The sequence below is a fragment of the Anabrus simplex genome, chromosome 2 (assembly GCF_040414725.1).
Source record: "Anabrus simplex isolate iqAnaSimp1 chromosome 2, ASM4041472v1, whole genome shotgun sequence".
In the NCBI taxonomy this organism is placed as follows: domain Eukaryota; kingdom Metazoa; phylum Arthropoda; class Insecta; order Orthoptera; family Tettigoniidae; genus Anabrus; species Anabrus simplex.
Genome location: NC_090266.1, coordinates 1,108,577,377 through 1,108,597,815, shown reverse-complemented (window position 1 = coordinate 1,108,597,815; position 20,439 = coordinate 1,108,577,377). Strand labels below are relative to the sequence as shown.

The 20,439-nt window shown below is 41.1% G+C and overlaps 1 pseudogene; it reads right to left on the bottom strand.

Moving 5' to 3' along the window:
* Positions 1–2,033: 2,033 nt before the first annotated feature.
* Positions 2,034–20,439, bottom strand: part of LOC136863799 (mitochondrial 2-oxoglutarate/malate carrier protein pseudogene) — a 42,415-nt pseudogene continuing 24,009 nt past the window's right edge.

Sequence of the window (20,439 nt, the reverse complement as noted above, 5' to 3'; positions counted from 1 at the left end):
GTGGAGGTCCAGGAGTTTGGTTCACCGAGATCACCCACTCTGAAGGATAGTTGAACACACGCATTTAAGCCCTTGGACATATTGGACGTGTTATCCTGAGGTGTAATTTCTGAACAGAAGGAAATAAATGCACTGATGGCGTGCCGAATGTCAAAAGAAAATCGAAAACAAACGTTTCTTTAAGGCAAATAAACTGTTCATTTGAGAAAATAAATAAAGTAACTTCATGTGGCCGAATCTCAATAGAATGCAACATGCATTTTTTAAACGTACGCTACAGTAGACGCAAATTAAAATGGTTCGCTGAAGCCTTCGAAGAATATAGCACAATTATTTGTAGAGTTCTACGGCTTGGCGATAATTTTGCAAGTATCTACCATATTCATTTTACAACACGGATAATAATGCTGTTAAGGCTTTATAATACTTTGATAGTGAAAATTATTTCCGTTCACTAGTAGTCTTGAGTTCAGTTAAAGATACCGTGGAATTATAAGTGAATTCAGATGTGAAGTTCGATGTTTCCCTAACATTCAGATTTCACTTGAATAAATACAAGTCCTAACGCACTGTTCAGATTCTAAGTTCGCTATCTGCAGAAATATTTCAATCACGTTGAAGTATTTAAAACTTGAGAAAATCCAATGCCTGATGCACTGTTACAGAGTCCAAGTTCGCAATCAGCAGAAATATTTCAATTACTTTGAAGTATTTAATACTTGAGAAAATACAAGTCTTAATGCATTCGTTCAAAATTCTAAGATCGCAAGACTATTGATAAGTTTCAATCACATCTCACTATAATTTCGCTAACTGTAGGCTCCCATTCCGTACTGTCACATCGCGACGCAAACTTCCACCAGTCAACCATCCTGGTTCGACTGCGGGACAACACTGTGTCATGTTGGATTTTCGCTCCTCTTCTATAACAAAGTCGCGGAGTTTGCAGCTGTTTCATTTCTTCCAGTATCTTCCTTAACCCGAGGTGGATTTTAACGAAACTTCGTGATAATTTAGATTTTAAATGGTGAATACGGTGATGTTATTATATTCGTATTGTAATTTCTATACGAGTCATTTATGATAGAATGTTAGGAAGGTTCTATTGATGATGTTACTTAGCCTTTCCGAGCCGTGGCTGGCTCCTACGTCACTCGCAGCACGCTCGCTGTCGCCAGCTGCTCCGTTGGCGCGCGGCACGTATTTTAAGTTTGAAATACTTCATTCTAATGCTGGACCAGCGTTCCTGGTACATCTCTCTCTTCCCTGGGGAAAAGAGAATTCTATAGGGATTTTCTTTTTCTTCAATTTTCTCTCGAATAATTTCATTAAATTTTCGGAATTGTAAATTTCCTTGACACCACAATCTAGCTTATCAACTTTATTAGCTCCGCTGTCGAGTACCTCAGCTACTTTGAATGGTCCAATGTACAGAGGGCAAAATTTGGCATAGACGCGGAGTTCAGGATGTGATACAGCATAAAACCAAGTCATCAACTTGTAACGGTTGACTGAAGGCACGATTCCTCTGTCGTCTTTCCCTTATCCACGCAGCGTGTCGAAGCCTTTGCTTAGCTATCGTCACACGAGTCGAGTGGGTTACTGATGCATCTTCACGTGCTGGCAAAATCTGATCCCACGGTCTATCAGGTGTAAGATCCTTATGCACTCTTATAGGGATATCTTGGATGGACACGTGAGTCGTTGAGTTGACTATCTTCTGAATTACGGGGAGAACCTCGACCCATTTCCAATGTTGTGATCCGCAGTATAGTCTACAAAACCTCCCAATTCCGCGCTTGATTCTTTCTGTGGGATTTGCTTCCGGGTACCTTATGGAGTTCATGATATGCTTGCTTTCAAGCTCTACTAAGGCTGCTTGGAATTCCACAGAAGTAAATTGCGTCCCATGATCGGTTAATAAAAATTCCGGTTTTCCATCAGTGGTCTTCACATAACACTATCCTCCACCACAATAACACGCAGTTACCTACATATAGAAGATGCCGCCCACCCTCATCGGAGGGTCTGCCTTACAAGGGATGCACTCGGCTAGAAATAGCCACACGAAAAAAATCAGTGGTCTTCATGTTTTGTACTGTTGTCTTGGATATATCCACAGCCACTGAAGCAGCAGTAGTAACCATCTCGTATTTCATGCTGCTACAGAAGTGGCCGATTATGTTGTACTTTGAAATAACCTGTGCCAGGTAGGAATTGCTTAGCCTGAGAATAAGTAGTGTAACAAATTCGCCCTTAAGTTGTGAAATTGAATACACTGTTAGGCGTCATAATGTAACAAATTAAGTGGTGAAATTGAGCGTCAAAATGGGACAAAATACTGTTACATTAATAGTCATCATGGGCAAACAAAATTAATCATCTGACGGCATCCCAGCATATTTGGATACTATCACAATAAATATGTAATCGTAAATATAAACGGATCTGAATTATTATTAAAGTTGGATGTCATCAAATAACTCTAATGATACATATAGGGTTGGCGCATATCCATGTATATATCATATCATAATTGCGGCGGAACATAAGAATCAGAATAACATCTGACAACGACAGGTGTCTCGTGCAATGGTAGTAATTTCATATAAATGAAGGATATGAAAGGATTCCCTATCTACAAATGATAATTGAATATTGGATGGCTTTTTATTTACATTCTTTGCATTGTTGTGAAGGCGTAACATTACATTGTTGATGAGAAAAACTTTACGATAATGGCTGTATTGATCTTTAGCAATGGCGTAGTTTAACAATGATAACAACATGACTCCGAATTTTAATTCAATTTACAAATAGTTATCATAGTGGTTAGTCCATGTGAAGAGTTAAAATAAATCGTTACATGACATTAAATGAATAAATTTTAACAATATTGAAAATGAATATTTGAAAGTTTTATCAGAAATGACTTAGAGTACCATTAGAAATTCATATCTTAAATGTATATATAAATATACGACATGAAACATAAATATATGGGTTGTATGATTTGGTGAAATATCGCTTCATTGCCCGCGGTTCTAAAGAAAAATCCTCATATCAATGTCAGTTCTCGCCTTCAGGTTGTTTTCAATTAAAACAAATATAAATTAACATTGCATTAATGGCAGCAACATCCAGATATTAATTAAAATATGAAAGAGATTTTCCCTTTACCAAATCACGTAATTCAATGCAAAAGTAGATATCATGAAATTAGAAGAATTCATTTTGAAGATACGATACGCAAATATGACAACATCTCAAAGTAATAAAAGAAGAATACACCAACATGCGAATAGAAATAACAAAAACATGGCTTCGGTTCGTTCCTAGAATGGATAAAATACATTCCCAAAATACATTTCAGTTGCATAGCCACCCTGTATTGATGATTCTGGATCACTCGACCACAAATAACTGTAATTATGCACATGCATAATACTACAATGATGATGCTGGTCACAGGATCTGGTCAGGTTCCCGTAGAATGTACCTTGTAGGAAATAACGAGAGCAAAACTTGACATACGGATTCTAATACCTGTTTTCATTCATATCGAGGATCGATATATTCTGTCGATTTCATACTTATTCATTACTGTAAATATGACACCATATCATTATCATATGCGAAGATTCTATACTCAACAAATTCCTCTCTATCTCATAAATATGTAGACTAGTAGTAAACACGTAGCTTCACAATAACACATATATTCACAATAACACGCAGGTAACGCTGTCTTCGCTCCTCCTGTAATAAAATTACCGTGCTATTCTACCATAATTCTGCTGTACTACAATGAAATGAAATTCCTGCTCTACATTTTAATACAGGTACAAAAACAAGTAATTCTACGATGAATGACTATCATGTTTGAAGATCCTATTTAGTTTGACCAATGTTTCATCACTGACATTAATATATATTGGCGAATTCCTTCCAGAAAGTCGAAGATAGGCGTATATAGCACAGCGGTTACGAATGTAAGTATATCAATGCTCGGTGTGCCCGTGTGGTCTCAATCACATCCATGGGCGCCCGCAAGGGGGGCAAGAGGGGGCACTTGCCTCCCCCCCGGAATTCTAAAGATGTTGATGTTCAATTGTAAGTATATCAATGCTCGGCGTTCTCGTGCGGTCTCAATCACATCCAAAGCAAGGGTGAGAGTAGCAACAATTGGCAGTATAATCTTGCCGCGTTCGAACAACTCCAGACATGTCATGAATAAAATTCTGTGTTTCCATAAGCAGTTTATTTAATACAAATGTGGTAATATTATAATAAATTATGATGTGAATTCCGAGGTGTTATTCCATCTTCATAGACTCCATTGTAAATTACTTCCTTTTAGTAAAATTGTCATATTGCTATAAATTTTGTTCTGAAAGATTGCTTATTCCAAATCCATATAAGGAAAATGTCACAGTAGCAATTTGGACAGTATTCACGATCATAGCCCTTCCAATTGTAGGTATAACACCCCGCCATAAAGTGAAGAAACCCTTCTCCTGTGAGATACGGAACAGCTTCCATCACATTCTTGTAGTTCCGTCGCTCTTCCAGAGGTAACCGTTCGTCGGCAGTCTTGCGAATTAAGGCCACTTCAGCAGGTGTGTCGACAAATGCACCAGTCATCCCAGCAGCCAATCCAAGAAGAGGTTTCATGGCAAAGTTCGGTGGTTGTCCATCCGCTCCAGTGAACATTTCAAACAAGCATGTAGCCTATGTACTCCAAGCCTGGTGGTGGTATATGTCGCCTGACGTAGAAGTCCAGCAGAAAGGTAAGTGTACATGCTCACAATTCCTTCCTTTCTTCAAATGCCTGCAAAAGTATGACAACTTGTATTGTACTCTATTTCTGCTCCACCCATTCCCTCAACTATATCCTATTTTCCACCAAATCCAAAAGCTGAACGAAGCATGTTGCTCCCATACCGGCTAGACCAACAAATAGGAACTTAACCCCGTTGGAAATAGATGGTTGTTTCGGTTCAGCCATTTCAGTGATATATTTGGTCTCTTAAGTATGTACAATCATTTCGAACTTAATGCCAGTCTTATTTTTGATTGGCAGATAATGGCTAAAACAGAAATTATTATCACTCACTTGTAAAGATCTTAATATCACCAGTAATGTACAATGCTTTAAAGTTCAACTGGAAACATCCACTCAAATATTTCAACACTCTAACGTGTTAATTATTTACACTAGAAAAAATTCGTAGTACTATATTGTCCATAATACGAGGCTAGTATTGTGCCTTATGTTATTATTATTAACATCATTTAACTTTTCGGAAACAAAGTTTTTTCTTACTTGAAAGTTTACTCGAGTGTTGTAAGTTATTATCTGATTGCTCCAAGTAAATTAAATCACTTTATTAATTGCACTTCAATCAAGCTAAATACGGTTGTGGCGTTATTTTATACTACTGCACTCCAGTCAGGCTCATCACGGCAAGGGCGCCATTTTATATTATCTCTCTCCTCTCTGTAACAGGAAATGCCCGTACTTTAAGTTTGAAGAGCACGAGATGGTACGCAGGCCGAGTACGGCACATTAAATTAGAGTGGTACTGAGAGTGAGAGGATTTGCTTTGAATGAAGTTCTAAATAATTTTTTTAACTGTTTGTTTTGTTGTGAAAAGTCAAGTTCATATCACCTCAGTACAGCAGAGGATTAATTGGGCCTAACCTTTCTCCGTTCTCTGGCTGGCCATGTCCCACGTTGCTCTGCTACTCCTCTCGCCCTTACCATGGATAAGCTCTCGGCACCATGGAACCACGTATACTCCAACGAGTGAAGCTCTAGAAGTTCTAGGGGCCTTATCTCAGTCTTTTTATTGCTTCCGACTAGTTGTGCAAGATTCCTCACTTCCATTATACGGTCTCAATTCACTTGTCAAATTCCGACACCGCCGTTATTAGAGCATTCGGATCCAGGGAATCTTTCTTTTTGAAACCATTCGTGGCCCTTGTTCTTTGCCCGATATCTCCACTTTTCGAAGTGTCGGGTCCATTCCGTTTTTTCTCTCTGATTTGTGTTACATATAATATCGTTTCTTAGATGTGCTTCCGCTTAAAAGTAACATTACAACCACTATAATAGTTCTCTTGTATGCAGTACAACTTGCGAAGGAAGGAGCTACTTCACTGCAGTTCAGCTCCAGAGCAGCATGACGATTCTGCATACTTATGTAAGAATATTCGTTTTCTGCCTTCTTTTCTGTTCTTCGCTGATCTCTTCATCTTCTCTTCTCATCCAACAACGTTAGGAATATTCAGGGCTCCCCCATGTGCGTGGGAGTGACAGAATGAGCACACACCGTATCCCCTGCCTATCGTAAGCGGCGACTAAAGGGGGACCAAAAGCATTAAAAATTGGGAGCATGAGATAGCGGTGTTGGAGTCCTTAGTTGAGTCCCGTTCCTGTTTCCATATACTTGTACCAGACTCTTCAATTTCATCTATGCTATATGACCTGTCTTTTCAACAACTGTTCTTTTCGACCCCGTCGCTGTTATGCTATTCAAGGTGTAGGGATCCTATAATTTTCATACCTTTCATGGATCTCGCCTTCCTTTGGTCGGTATGTTCATTTTCGAAGTGCCGGATCCCTTCCACTTTTTATCTCCGAATAGTGTTATATAGAGGGCATTTGCTATATTGTACTTCCCATTCAAAGTATGATCACAACTAGCAGCATAATATTTTAGGGTGATGTATCACTTCAAATCCAGAGCTTTTTAATCACATTTCTACTATAGATCAGTATGAGGAATCTCTGCCTAATATTGGTAGACGCTTTGTCTCGAATTCCATACTTATCTTATTACCCCTATTTTGTTCATGACCGCTTCTGATCCCAACAATGCTGGGGTTGGCATAAATAACACAAGCCGCATCTCCTACCTGTCGTAAGAGGCAACTAAATATTCTCCAAGGTGGTGTCAATTTGTGAGCGTGGTCTGTCGAGCACTGGGCCCTCAGCTGAGGCCCGGTAATTGCCTGTGAATATTTCCGCAAGGCTCATCATTTCCATCTACCTTATCTGAACTTTCTTGCTCAACTCTTCTTCTTTTCCGACACCGACGCTTTTAGACCATTCGAGGGCTAATGCGTATTCCATTTTCAGGCTCTTAGTGGCCCTTGTCTTCCCTTGGCCGATATCATCACTTTTCGAAATGTAGGATCCATTTCAATTCCCTCTCTGATTAGTGTTATATAGACTATCGTTTCTAAGATGTGCGTCATCTCAAGCCTCTAATCATAACCTCTCGCAGATTGGACAGCAACTACCCCCAGCAGCAACTGCGGCAAATTTATAGGGTGTCGCGCCAGCTGTGGTAGGACATTTCTGAACACCTGAGGGCCTCCACGCTTCCCCAAAGCACCGTTCATTTTCATGTTACGAATGGTCTAACATGATACTAAGTAAATCCTGGAGAATTCGTTTTGCGCAACGAATGGCTGGTGTGGTAAAATATTTTTATATCTTCAATATACTATCATGACGTGTGCCTCTACACACTCAGGTGCCCCTGCGATGGCTCTTTCATTGTGCGTAATATCACACTGCAATTGAGTGCATTGGAATGAATCAGTGCTGCTAACTCATATTCTATACACCACAGAAACTGCCCTACAGTCACTCTCAAATTCTCTTTACCAGAGAAAACAAATTCTTGTAGAGAATACATGACCCGCTAAAGCATCAAAATTCACATGTAAACTTCTAGTTGAAGAAACTTCATTGGTATAATAATATGATATAATACAATTACATGCATCATAGCGCAAATGTATAAAGTACAACTTGAAAAGCATAATGGTAAGAGATCCGAGGGAAACGTTGAAGAAAGATGATCATCAAATATATGAATCTGAAATGTGGAATGCCCATACAATGATGTGATGATGTGTCTTACACAACCTGAATTATTGTAAAATATATAAAACAATGATGCTCTGCCATCATCTCGTAAAATTTAAAACCTCGCACACTACACTGTAACTGTACGCATTTTCAAAAGGTTGTTTAAGAGCTTTTGAATTTTGAAAGACTTTGTCCCTGGGACTTCTTGCAAGAGTGATAATTTCCCGAGGGTTTGTTCGCTTTACAGACTTTATAGTAAACTTGTCGCAGAGTCTGTAACCCACTCAGTACTACTAGTTTGCCAGGCGTTGGAGCAATATACTTACAGAAATTTATCAAACGCTTGTTTTCAGGGAGATCTACTTCATCGAGATCCAGTATAAGTCTCATAGCAAGGTATATGCTGAGATGATCAACTGAGCAGTTCGCTGCAATCTTGATGTAGAAGATTGAATTACCTTCCATTGCTTAACTATGTGTTCTCAGGTTCCATTTATTGGATGGAGTTTAGGCTACAACTCCATTTCGTAGTCATTCGCTTAGGAGGACTTCTTCACCCTCACCCATAGAAGAATCTTGGGTATTACAACTCGATTCAGAAGATTCAGGTTCTGAATTATGTAATTACTTAGAGCGTTTACCACTTTTAAGTACACTTCACACTGAGAACGGCCTAGAGTCGAGGACTGTGGTGCCTGTGACTGAGACTGTGACAGCACTGGAGAAGTGCCAGTCTGTGCTGTTGGTTGAGGTGGAGGGGCTGGCAGTGAAGACGGTAAGGGAGAGGACTGACTGACAAGTTGATTTTGTACGGATTACATCTCTCTGGCCTTGTTTTGTTCGGGTGTAGGTGAAGAAGGAGCGCTTACATTAGCTGTATTTCTAGGAAAATTTTCTATATCATAGCACGTTTCCTTGATCTCTGTGGCCTGTTCTGAGACTAATTTTATGCCCACCGAAATTGAGTTTACGAGGGCCGTTTGACGGTGACCCTTGTTCAGTTTTGCAACAACTCTCTCTTGATGATCCTCATACTCATCTCGACTGGGGTATATTATGGAAATAAGCTAATCAATATTAGGATCAAGTCTCAGAGAACGTTTCGATACCAATATCTTCCTCCAAATAGGGCACTCCTTGTTGCAGGAACATAAAGCTGTTTTCATACAGTTGTAAAATTCTGAGCATGTGCTGGCGAGCACATGATATAGATAGATGTATAGTGATGCGCACTTTATATAGATACACGTCTTCTGCCCCGCACGTTGTATAGACAGATGTATTGTGCCGCGCACATTATATAAATAGGTGTATTGTGCGTGCACTTTATCTAGATAGGTGTATTGTGCAGCGCACTTTATATAGATACATATCATGTGCCGCGCACTTTATATAGATAGATGAATTGTGCCGCGCACTTTATTCAAATAGGTGTTGTGTGCCGCGCACTTTATATAGATACATATCATGTGCCGCGCACTTTATAATGATAGATGGATTGTGCCGCTCACTTTATATATGTAGATGCCATGTGCCGCGCACTTTATCTAGATAGGTGTATTGTGCCGCGCACTTATTTAGATCGATGTCATGTGCCGCGCACTTTATCTAGATAGGTGTATTGTTCCGCGCAGTTTATACACATACATATCATGTGCCGCGCACTTTATAATGATAGATGGATTGTGCCGCTCACTTTACATATGTAGATGCCATGTGCAGCGCACTTTATATAGATAGATGTCTTGTGCCGCGCACTTTATTCAGATAGGTGTATTGTGCCGCGCACTTTATATAGATACATATCATGTGCCGGGCACTTTATATAGATAGATGCATTGTGGCGCGCATTTTATATAGATGCCATGTGCCGCGCACTTCATATAGATAGATGTTATGTTTCGCGCACTTTATATAGATAAATGTATTGTGCCACGCACTTTATTTAGATAGGTGTATTGTGCAGCGCACTTTATATAGATAGATGTCATGTGCCGCCCACTTTAAATAGATAGATGTGTTGAGCCGCGCACATTATATAGATAGGTGTATGTGCCGCGCACTTTATATAGATACAAATCATGTACCGCGCACTTTATATAGATAGATGTATTGTGCCGCGCACTTTATATAGATAGATGCCATGTGCCGCCCACTTTATCTAAATAGGTGTATTCTGCCGCGCACTTTATATAGATACATATCATGTGCCGCCCACTTGATATAGAAAGATGTATTGTGCAGCGCACTTTCTATAGATAGACGCTATGTGCCGCGCAATTGATATAGATAGATGTATTGTGCCGTTCACATTATATAGATAGGTGTATTGTGCCGGGCAATTTATATAGTTAGATGTCATGTGCCGCGCAATTTATATGGATAGATGTCATATGCCGCGCCCTTTATTTAGATAGGTGTATTGTGCCGCGCACTTTATATAAATACATATCACGTACGGCGCACTTTATATAGATAGATGTATTGTGCCTCGCACTTTATCTAGATAGGTGTATTGTGCCGCGCACTTTATATAGATACATATCATGCGCCGCGCACCTTATATAGATAGGTGTATTTTGCCGCGCAATTTATATAGATAGATGTCATGTGCCGCGCAATTTATTTAGATAGGTGTATTGTTCCGCGCACATTATATATATACACGTCGTCTACCGCACACGTTATATAGATAGATGTATAATGTCGCGCACTTTATATAGATAGATGTATTTTGCAGCGCAATTATATAGACGGATGTCTTGTGGCGGGGACTTTATCTTGTTAGATGTATTGTGCCGCGCACAATATATAGATACACGTCGTCTACCGCACACGTTATATAGATAGATGTATAATGTCGCGCACTTTATATAGATAGATGCCATGTGCCGCGCTCTTTATCTAGATAGGTGTATTCTGCCGCGCACTTTATCTAGATAGGTGTATTCTTCCGCGCACTTTATATAGATAGATGTATTGTGCCGCGCACTGTATTTAGATAGGTGTAATGTGCAGCGCACTTTATATAGATGTCATGTACCGCGGACTTCATATTGATAGATGTATTGTGCCGCGCAATTATATAGACGGATGTCTTGTGGCGCGCTCTTTATATAGATAGATGTCATGTGCCCCGCACTATATATATAAACGTATAGTGCCGCGCACTTTATTTAGATAGGTGTATTGTGCTGGGGACTTTACATAGATAGATGTCATGTGCCGCGCAATTGATATAGATAGATGTCATGTGCCGCGCTCTTTATTTAGATAGGTGTATTGTGCCGCGCACTTTATATAGGTAGATGCCATGTGATGCGCACTTTATGTAGGTAGATAGATTGGTGTATTGTGCCGCGCACCTTATCTAGATAGGTGTATTGTGCCGCGCACTTTATATACATAGACGTCATGTGCCGCGCACTTTATCTAGATAGGTGTATTGTGCCGCGCACTTTATCTAGATAGACGTTTTTGGCCGCGCACTTTATATAGATAGATGTATTGTGCTGCGCACTTTATCTTGATAAATGTAATGTGCAGCGCACATTATATAGGTTCACGTCGTCTACCGCAAAGGTTATATAGATAGATGTATAATGTCGCGCACTTTATATAGATAGATGTACACTGACTGACAGAGCAAATGCAACACCAAGAAGGAGTGGTTCGAAAGGGATGAAAGTTGGGGAAAAACAGAGACGGCACGGACGAATAATTGATGATTATTTCAAACCGATATGCAGGTTACACATTGCGCACGGCATCGACTCAGTAGGATGTAGGACCACCGCGAGCGGTGATGCACGCAGAAACACGTCGAGGTACAGATTCATTAAGAGTGCGGATGGTGTCCTGAGGGATGGTTCTCCATTCTCTGTCAACCATTTGCCACAGTTGGTCGTCCGTACGAGGCTGGGGCAGAGTTTGCAAACGGCGTCCAATGAGATCCCACACGTGTTCGATTGGTGAGAGATCCGGAGAGTAAGCTGGCCACGGAAGCATCTGTACACCTCGTAGAGCCTGTTGGGAGATGCGAGCAGTGTGTGGGCGGGCATTATCCTGCTGAAACAGAGCATTGGGCAGCCCCTGAAGGTACGGGAGTGCCACCGGCCGCAGCACATGCTGCACGTAGCGGTGGGCATTTAACGTGCCTTGAATACGCACTAGAGGTGACGTGGAATCATACGCAATAGCGCCCCAAACCATGATGCCGCGTTGTCTAGCGGTAGGGCGCTCCACAGTTAGTGCCGGATTTGACCTTTCTCCACGCCGACGCCACACTCGTCTGCGGTGACTATCACTGACAGAACAGAAGCGTGACTCATCGGAGAACACGACGTTCCGCCATTCCCTCATCCAAGTCGCTGTGGAGTCAATGGTAGTCTTCTGAGCGGACGCCGGGAGTGCAGGCCTCCTTCAACCAATCGACGGGAAATTGTTCTGGTCGATATTGGAACAGCCAGGGTGTCTTGCACATGCTGAAGAATGGCGGTTGACATGGCGTGCGGGGCTGCCACCGCTTGGCGGCGGATGCGCCGATCCTCGCGTGCTCACGTCACTCGGGCTGCGCCTGGACCCCTCGCACGTGCCACATGTCCCTGCCCCAACCATCTTCGCCACAGGCGCTGCACCGTGGACACATCCCTATGGGTATCGGCTGCGATTTGACGAAGCGACCAACCTGCCCTTCTCAGCCCGATCACCATACCCCTCGTAAAGTCGTCTGTCTGCTGGAAATGCCTCCGTTGACGGCGGCCTGGCATTCTTAGCTATACACGTGTCCTGTGGCACACGACAACACGTTCTACAATGACTGTCGGCTGAGAAATCACGGTACGAAGTGGGCCATTCGCCAACGCCGTGTCCCATTTATCGTTCGCTGCGTGCGCAGCACAGCGGTGCATTTCACATCATGAGCATACCTCAGTGACGTCAGTCTACCCTGCAATTGGCATAAAGTTCTGACCACTCCTTCTTGGTGTTGCATTTGCTCTGTCAGTCAGTGTATTTTGCCGCGCACTTTATATTGATAGATTTATTGTGCCGCGCAATAATATAGACGGATGTCTTGTGGCGCGCACTTTATATAGATAGATGTCATGTGCCGCGCACTATATATATAGATAGATATCATAAGTCGCACACTATATATATAAACGTATAGTGCCGCGCACTTTATATAGATAGATGTATTGTGCCGCGCACTTTATTTAGATAGGTGTTTTGCGCAGCGGACTTTATATAGATAGATGTCATGTGCCGCGCACTTTATGTAGATAGATGTATTGTGCCGCGCACATTATATAGATAGGTGTATTTTGCCGCGCAATTTATATAGATAGATGTCATGTGCCGCCCACTCTACATAGATAGATGTATTGTGCGGCGCACTTTATTTAGATAGGTGTATTGTGCAGCGGACGTTATATAGATAGATGTCATGTGCCGCGCACCTTGTGTAGATAGGTGTATTTTGCCGCGCAAATTATATAGATAGATGTAATGTGCCGCGCAATTTATTTAGATAGGTGTATTGTTCCGCACACATTATATAGATACATATCATGTGCGGCGCACTCTACATAGATAGATGTATTGTGCGGCACACTTTATATAGATAGATGTATTATATCGCGCACTTTATTAGATAGATGTCATGTGCCGCGCACTTTATTAGATAGATGTCATGTGCCGCGCACTATATATATAGATAGTAGTCATGTGCCGCGCACTATATGTATAGATAGATATCATAAGCCGCACACTATATATATAAACGTATAGTGCCGCGCACTTTATATAGATAGATGTATTGTGCCGCGCACTTTATTTAGATAGGTGTTTTGTGCAGCGGACTTTATATAGACAGATGTGATGTGAGGCGCACATTATATAGATAGGTGTACTTTGCCGCGCAATTTATATAGATATATGTCATGTGCCGCGCAATTTATTTAGATAGGTGTATTGTTCCGCACACATTATATGGATACATATCATGTGCGGCGCACTTTATATAGGTAGATGTATTGTGCCGCGCACTTTATATAGATGCCATGTGCCGCGCACATTATGTAGACAGATGCCATGTGCCGCGCACATTATATAAATAGATGTCATGTTTCGCGCACTTTATATAGATAGATGTATTGTGCCGCCCACTTCATTTAGATAGGTGTATTGTGCCGCGCACTTGATATAGATAGATGTCATGTGCCGCACACTTTATCTAGATAGGTGTATTGTGCCGCGCTGTTTATATAGATACATATAGATACATATGTCATGTGCCGTGCACTTTATTCAGTTAGGTGTATTGTGCCGCGCACTTTATATAGATACATATGTGCCGCGCACTTTATATAGATGGATATATTGTGCCGCGCACTTTTTATAGTTAGATGTCATGTGCCGCGCAATTTATATGGGTAGATATCATGTGCCGCCCACTTTATTTAGATAGGTGTATTGTGCCGCGCACTTTATCTGCATAGATGTGTTTTTCAGCGCACTTGATATAGATATGTATTGTGCCGCGCACTTGTATAGATAGATGCCATGTGCCGCGCAATTTATATGGATAGATGTCATGTGCCGCGCACTTTATTTAGATAGGTGTATTGTGGCGCGCACTTTATCTACATGGATGTTTTTTGCAGCGCACTTGATATAGATAGATGTATTTGGCCGCGCACTTGTATAGATAGATGCCATATGCCGCGCACTTTATATAGATAGATGTATTGTGCCGCGCACTTTATCGATATAGGTGTATTGTGCCGCGCACATTATATAGATAGGTGTATAGTGCCGGGCAATTTATATAGTTAGATATCATGTGCCGCGCAATTTAAATGGATAGATGTCATGTGCAGCGCCCTTTATTTAGATAGGTGTATTGTGCCGCGCTCTTTACACAGATACATATCATGTGCCGCGCACTTGATAAAGATAGATGTATTGTGCCGCGCACTTACATAGATAGATGACATGTGCCGCGCACTTTATCTAGATAGGTGTATTGTGCCGCGCACTTTGTATAGATACATATCATGTAAGGCGCACTTTATATAGATAGATGTATTGTGCCGCGCACTTTATCTAGATAGGTGTATTGTGCCGCGCAATTTATATAGATATATATCATGTGCCGCGCACCTCATATAGATAGGTGTATTGTGCCGCGCAGTTTATATAGATACATATCATTTGCTGCGCACTTTATATAGCTAGATGTCATGTGCCGCGCACTTTATATAGATAGATATATTGTGCCGCTCACTTTATATAGATAGATGTATTGTGCCGCGCACTTTATCTAGATAGTTGTATTGTGCCGCGCACTTTATATAGATACAAGTCATGTACCGCGCACCTTATATAGATAGGTGTATTATGCCGCGCAATTTATACAGATAGATGTCATGTGCCGCGCAATTTATTTAGATAGGTGTATTGTTCCGCGCACATTATATAGATACATATCATGTGCACATTATATAGATACACGTCGTCTACCGCACACATTATATAGGTAGATGTATAACGTCGCGCACTTTATATAGATGGATGTATTGTGCCGCGCAATTATATAGACGGATGTCTTGTGGCACGCAATCCATATAGATAGATATCATGTGTCGCGCACTATATATATAGATAGATGCCATATATCGCACACTATATATATATATAAATGTATAGTGCCGCGCACTTTATATAGATAAGTGTATTGTGCCGCGCACTTTATACAGATACATATCATGTGCCGCGCACTTGATAAAGATAGATGCATTGTGCCGCGCACTTACATAGATAGATGCCATGTGCCGCGCACATACATAGATAGATGCCATGTGCCGCGCACTTTATATAGATAGACGTCATGTGACACGCGCTTTATGTAGATATTTTTATTGTGCCGCGCACTTCATATAGATAGGTGTCGTGTGCCGCGCACTTTATATAAATAGATGTTTTTTGCCGCGCAATTTATATAGATTGATGCCATGTGCCGCGCACTTTATCTAGATAGATGCATTGTGCCGTGCACTTTATCTAGATAGGTGTATTGTGCCGTGCACTTTAGATAGATATATATCGTGTACCGCGCACATTAGATAGATGTATTGTGCCGCGAACTTTATATAGAAAGATGTCATGTGCCGCGCACTTTATATAGATAGATGTATTGTGCCGCGCACCTTATATAGATACATATCTTGTACCGCGCAATTTATATAGATAGATGTATTGTGCCGCGCAATTTATATAGATAGATGCCATGTGCGGCACACTTTATATTGATAGATGTATTGTGCCGCGCACATGATATAGATAGGTGTATTGTGCCGCGCAATTTACATAGATAGATGTCATGTGCCGCGCAATTTATATGGATAGATGTCATGTGCCGCGCACTTGATATAGATACGTATCATGTACCGCGCAATTTATATAGATAGTTGTATTGTGCCGCGCACTTTATATAGATAGATGCAATGTGCGGCGCACTTTATACTGATAGATGTATTGTGCCGCGCACATGATATAGATAGGTGTATTTTGCCGCACACTTTATATAGATACATATCATGTGCCGCGCACTTTATATACATAGATGTATTGAGCCGCTCACTTTATATAGATAGATGCCATGTGCCGCGCACTTTATCTAGATAGGTGTATCGTGCCGCGCACTTTATCTAGATAGGTGTATGGTGCCGCGCACTTTAGATAGAGATATATCGTGTACCGCGCACATTAGATAGATGTATAGTGCCGCGAACTTTATATAGAAAGATGTCATGTGCCGCGCACTTTGTATAGATAGATGTATTGTGTGGCGCACGTTATATAGATACATATCATGTGCGGCGCACTTTATATAGATAGATGTATTGTGCCGCACACTTTATAGAGATAGATGCCATGTGCCGCGCACTTTATGTAGATAGGTGTATTGTGCCGCGCACTTTATCATGATAGGTGTATTGTGCCGCGCACTTAATATAGATACATATCATGTACCGCACACGATATATAGATAGATGTATTGTTCCGCGCACTATATATAGATAGATATCATATGCCGCACACTATATATATAAATGTATAGTGCCGCGCACTTTATATAGATAGATGTATTGTGCCACGCACTTTGTATTGATTGATGTATTGTGCCGCGCACTTGATATAGATAGATGTATAGTACCGCGCTCTTTATATAGATACACGTCCCCTGCCGCGCACGTTATATAGATAGATGTCATGTGGCGCGCACTTTGTATAGATAGATGTCAAGTGCCGCGCACTTTATTTACATAGATTTCCTGTTTCGCCCGTTTTATATAGATATCAAGTGGCGCGCACTTTATATAGATAATTGTATTTTGCCGCGCACTTTATATAGACACACGTCATCTGCCACGCACCTTATATAGATATGTCATGTGCCGCGCACGTTATATAGATACAAGTATAGTGCCGCGAACTTTATATAGATATGCCATCTGCCGCGCACTTTGTACAGATATATGTCGTGTGCCGCACACGTTATATAGATAGATGTCATGTACCGCGCACTTTAAATAGATAGATGTATTGTGCAGCGCAATTTATACAGATAGATGTCATGTGCCGCGCACTTTATATAGATAGATGTATAGGACCGCGCACATTATATAGATACACGTCTTCTGCCGCGCACTTTATACAGATACATGTCAAGTGCCGCGCTATTGATATAGATAGATGAATAGTGCCGCGCAGTTTATATAGATACACGTCTTCTGCCGCACACGTTATATAGATATATATAGATCATGTTCCCGCACTTTATATAGAAAGATGTCATGTGCCGCGCACCGTGTATAGATAGATGTATTGTGAAGTGCACATTACATAGATAGATGTCATGTGCCGCGCTCTTTGTTTAGATAGACATGTGCCGCGCACGTTGTATAGATAGATGTCATGTGCCGCGCACTTTACACAGATAGACGTATTGTGCCGCGCCATTTATATAGATAGATGTCATCTGCCGCGCACTTAATATAGATAGATGTCATGTGCGGCGTACTTGATATGGATAGATGTATAGTGCCGCGCAATTTATATAGATAGACGTATTGTACCACGCACTTCATATAGATAGATGTCGTGTGCCGCGCACTTTATATAGATAGATGTCATGTGCCGCGCACTTTATGTAGATAGATGTCATGCGCCGCGTACGTTATATAGATAGATATCATATGCCGTGCACTTTTATAGATAGATGTATTGTGCCGTGCACGTTATATAAATAGATGTCACGTGCCGCGCACATGATATAGATAGTGGTATAGTGCCGAGCAATTTATATAGATAGATGTCATATATCGCGCAATTTATATAGAGGGATGTCATATGCCGCGCACTTTATACAGATAGATGTATTGTGCCGAGCACTTTATATAGATAGATGTATTTTGCCGCGTACGTTATATAGATAGATGTCATATGCCGTTCGCTTTTATAGATAGATGTATTGTGCCGTGCACGTTATATAAATAGATGTCACGTGCGCACTTTATATAGATAAATTGTTTGTGCAGCGCTAATTATATAGATAGTAGTCATGTGCCGCGCACTTTATATAGATAGATGTTTTGTGCCGCGCACTTTATATAGATACACGTCATCTGCCGCGCACGTTATATAGATATGGATATCATGGTCTCCGCACTTTATATAGATAGATGTCATGTGCCGCTCACTTTATATAGATTGATGTATTGTCCCGCGTAGGTTATATAGATAGATGTCAAATGCCGCGCACTTTATATAGATAGATGTATTGTGCGTTGCACGTTATATAGATAGATGTCATGTGCCGCGCACTTTATATAGATAGAATTTTGGGCCACGCACCTTAAAATCATAGATGTCATGTGCCGCGCACTTGATATAGATAGATTTATTGTGCCGCGCACTTTTTATAGATACACGTCTCCTTCCGAGCACGTGATATAGATACTTGTCTTGTGCAGCGCACTTAAATAGATACATGCCATCTCCCGCGCATTGGATAGATAGATGTTGTGTGCCGCACACTTAATATAGATAGATGTCATGTGCCGCGCACTTTATATAGATAAATGTATAGTGCCGCGCACGATATATAGTTAGATGTCATGTGCCGCGCACTTCGTATAGATACATGTGCCGCGCACTTTATATCGATAGATGTATTGTGCCGCGCACATTGTATAGATACAGGTATTCTGCCGCGCAAGTTATATAGATACATGTCATGTGCGACGCACTTTATATAGATGGACGCATTGTGCCGGGCACTTTATATAGATAGATGTTATATATATATATCGTGTATAGTTAGTTGTCATGTGCCACGCACTTTATATAGATAGATGTCATGTGCCGCGCACTTTATATAGATAGACGTATTGTGACGCGCATTTTATATAGATAGATGTGTTGTGCTGCGCACTCTATTTAGATAGATGTTTTGTGCCGCGCACTTTATATAGATGAATGTCATCTGTCGCGCACGTTATATATATAGTTGTCGTGTGCCGCGAACGTCATATAGATAGATGACAGGTGCCGCGCCCGTTATAGATACACGTCATCTCTCGCGCACGTTATATAGATAGATGTCTTGTGCCGAGCACTTTATATAGATAGATGTCATGTGCCGCGCAGTGTTATATACATAGATATCATGTGCCGCGAACTATTTATACATAGTTATCATGTGCCGCACACTTTATATAGATATATTGTGACGCGCACATGATATATAGATACACGTCATCTGCCGCGCATGTTATATGGCTATGTATCATGTGCCGCGCACTTTATGTAGGTGGATGTGTTTTGCCGCACACTTTATATAGATACACATCATCTGTCGCGCACGTTATATAGATACATGTCATGTAACGCGCAAGTCGTATAGATACATGCCATGTGCCGCGCACGTTATATACATAGATATCATGTGAGGTGCAATTGATATAGATAGATGTCATGTGCCACGCACTTTATATAGATAGATGTATTGTGCCGCGCACATTATATAGATAGATGTCATAATTCGCGCACTTTATATAGATACACATCATCTGTCGCGCACGTTATATAGATAGATGTCATGTGCCGTGCACTTTGTATAGATAGATGGCATGTCTTGCGCAATTGACATAGATAGACGTATTGCGCCGCGCACTTGATATAGATACAGGTCATGTGCCGCGCACTTTATACAGATACATGTCATGTGGCGCGCACTAGATACATAGATGTATAGTACCGCGCACTTTATATACATACACGTCCTCTGCCGCGCACGTTATACAGATAGATATCATGCGGCGCGCAATTTGTATAGATAGATGTCATGTGCCGCGCACGTTATATAGATAGATGTCATGTGTCGCGCAATTTACATAGATAGACGTATTGTGCCGCGCACTTTATATAGATATCATATACCGCGCACTTTATTTATATAGATTTTTATATAGATATCAAGTGGCGCG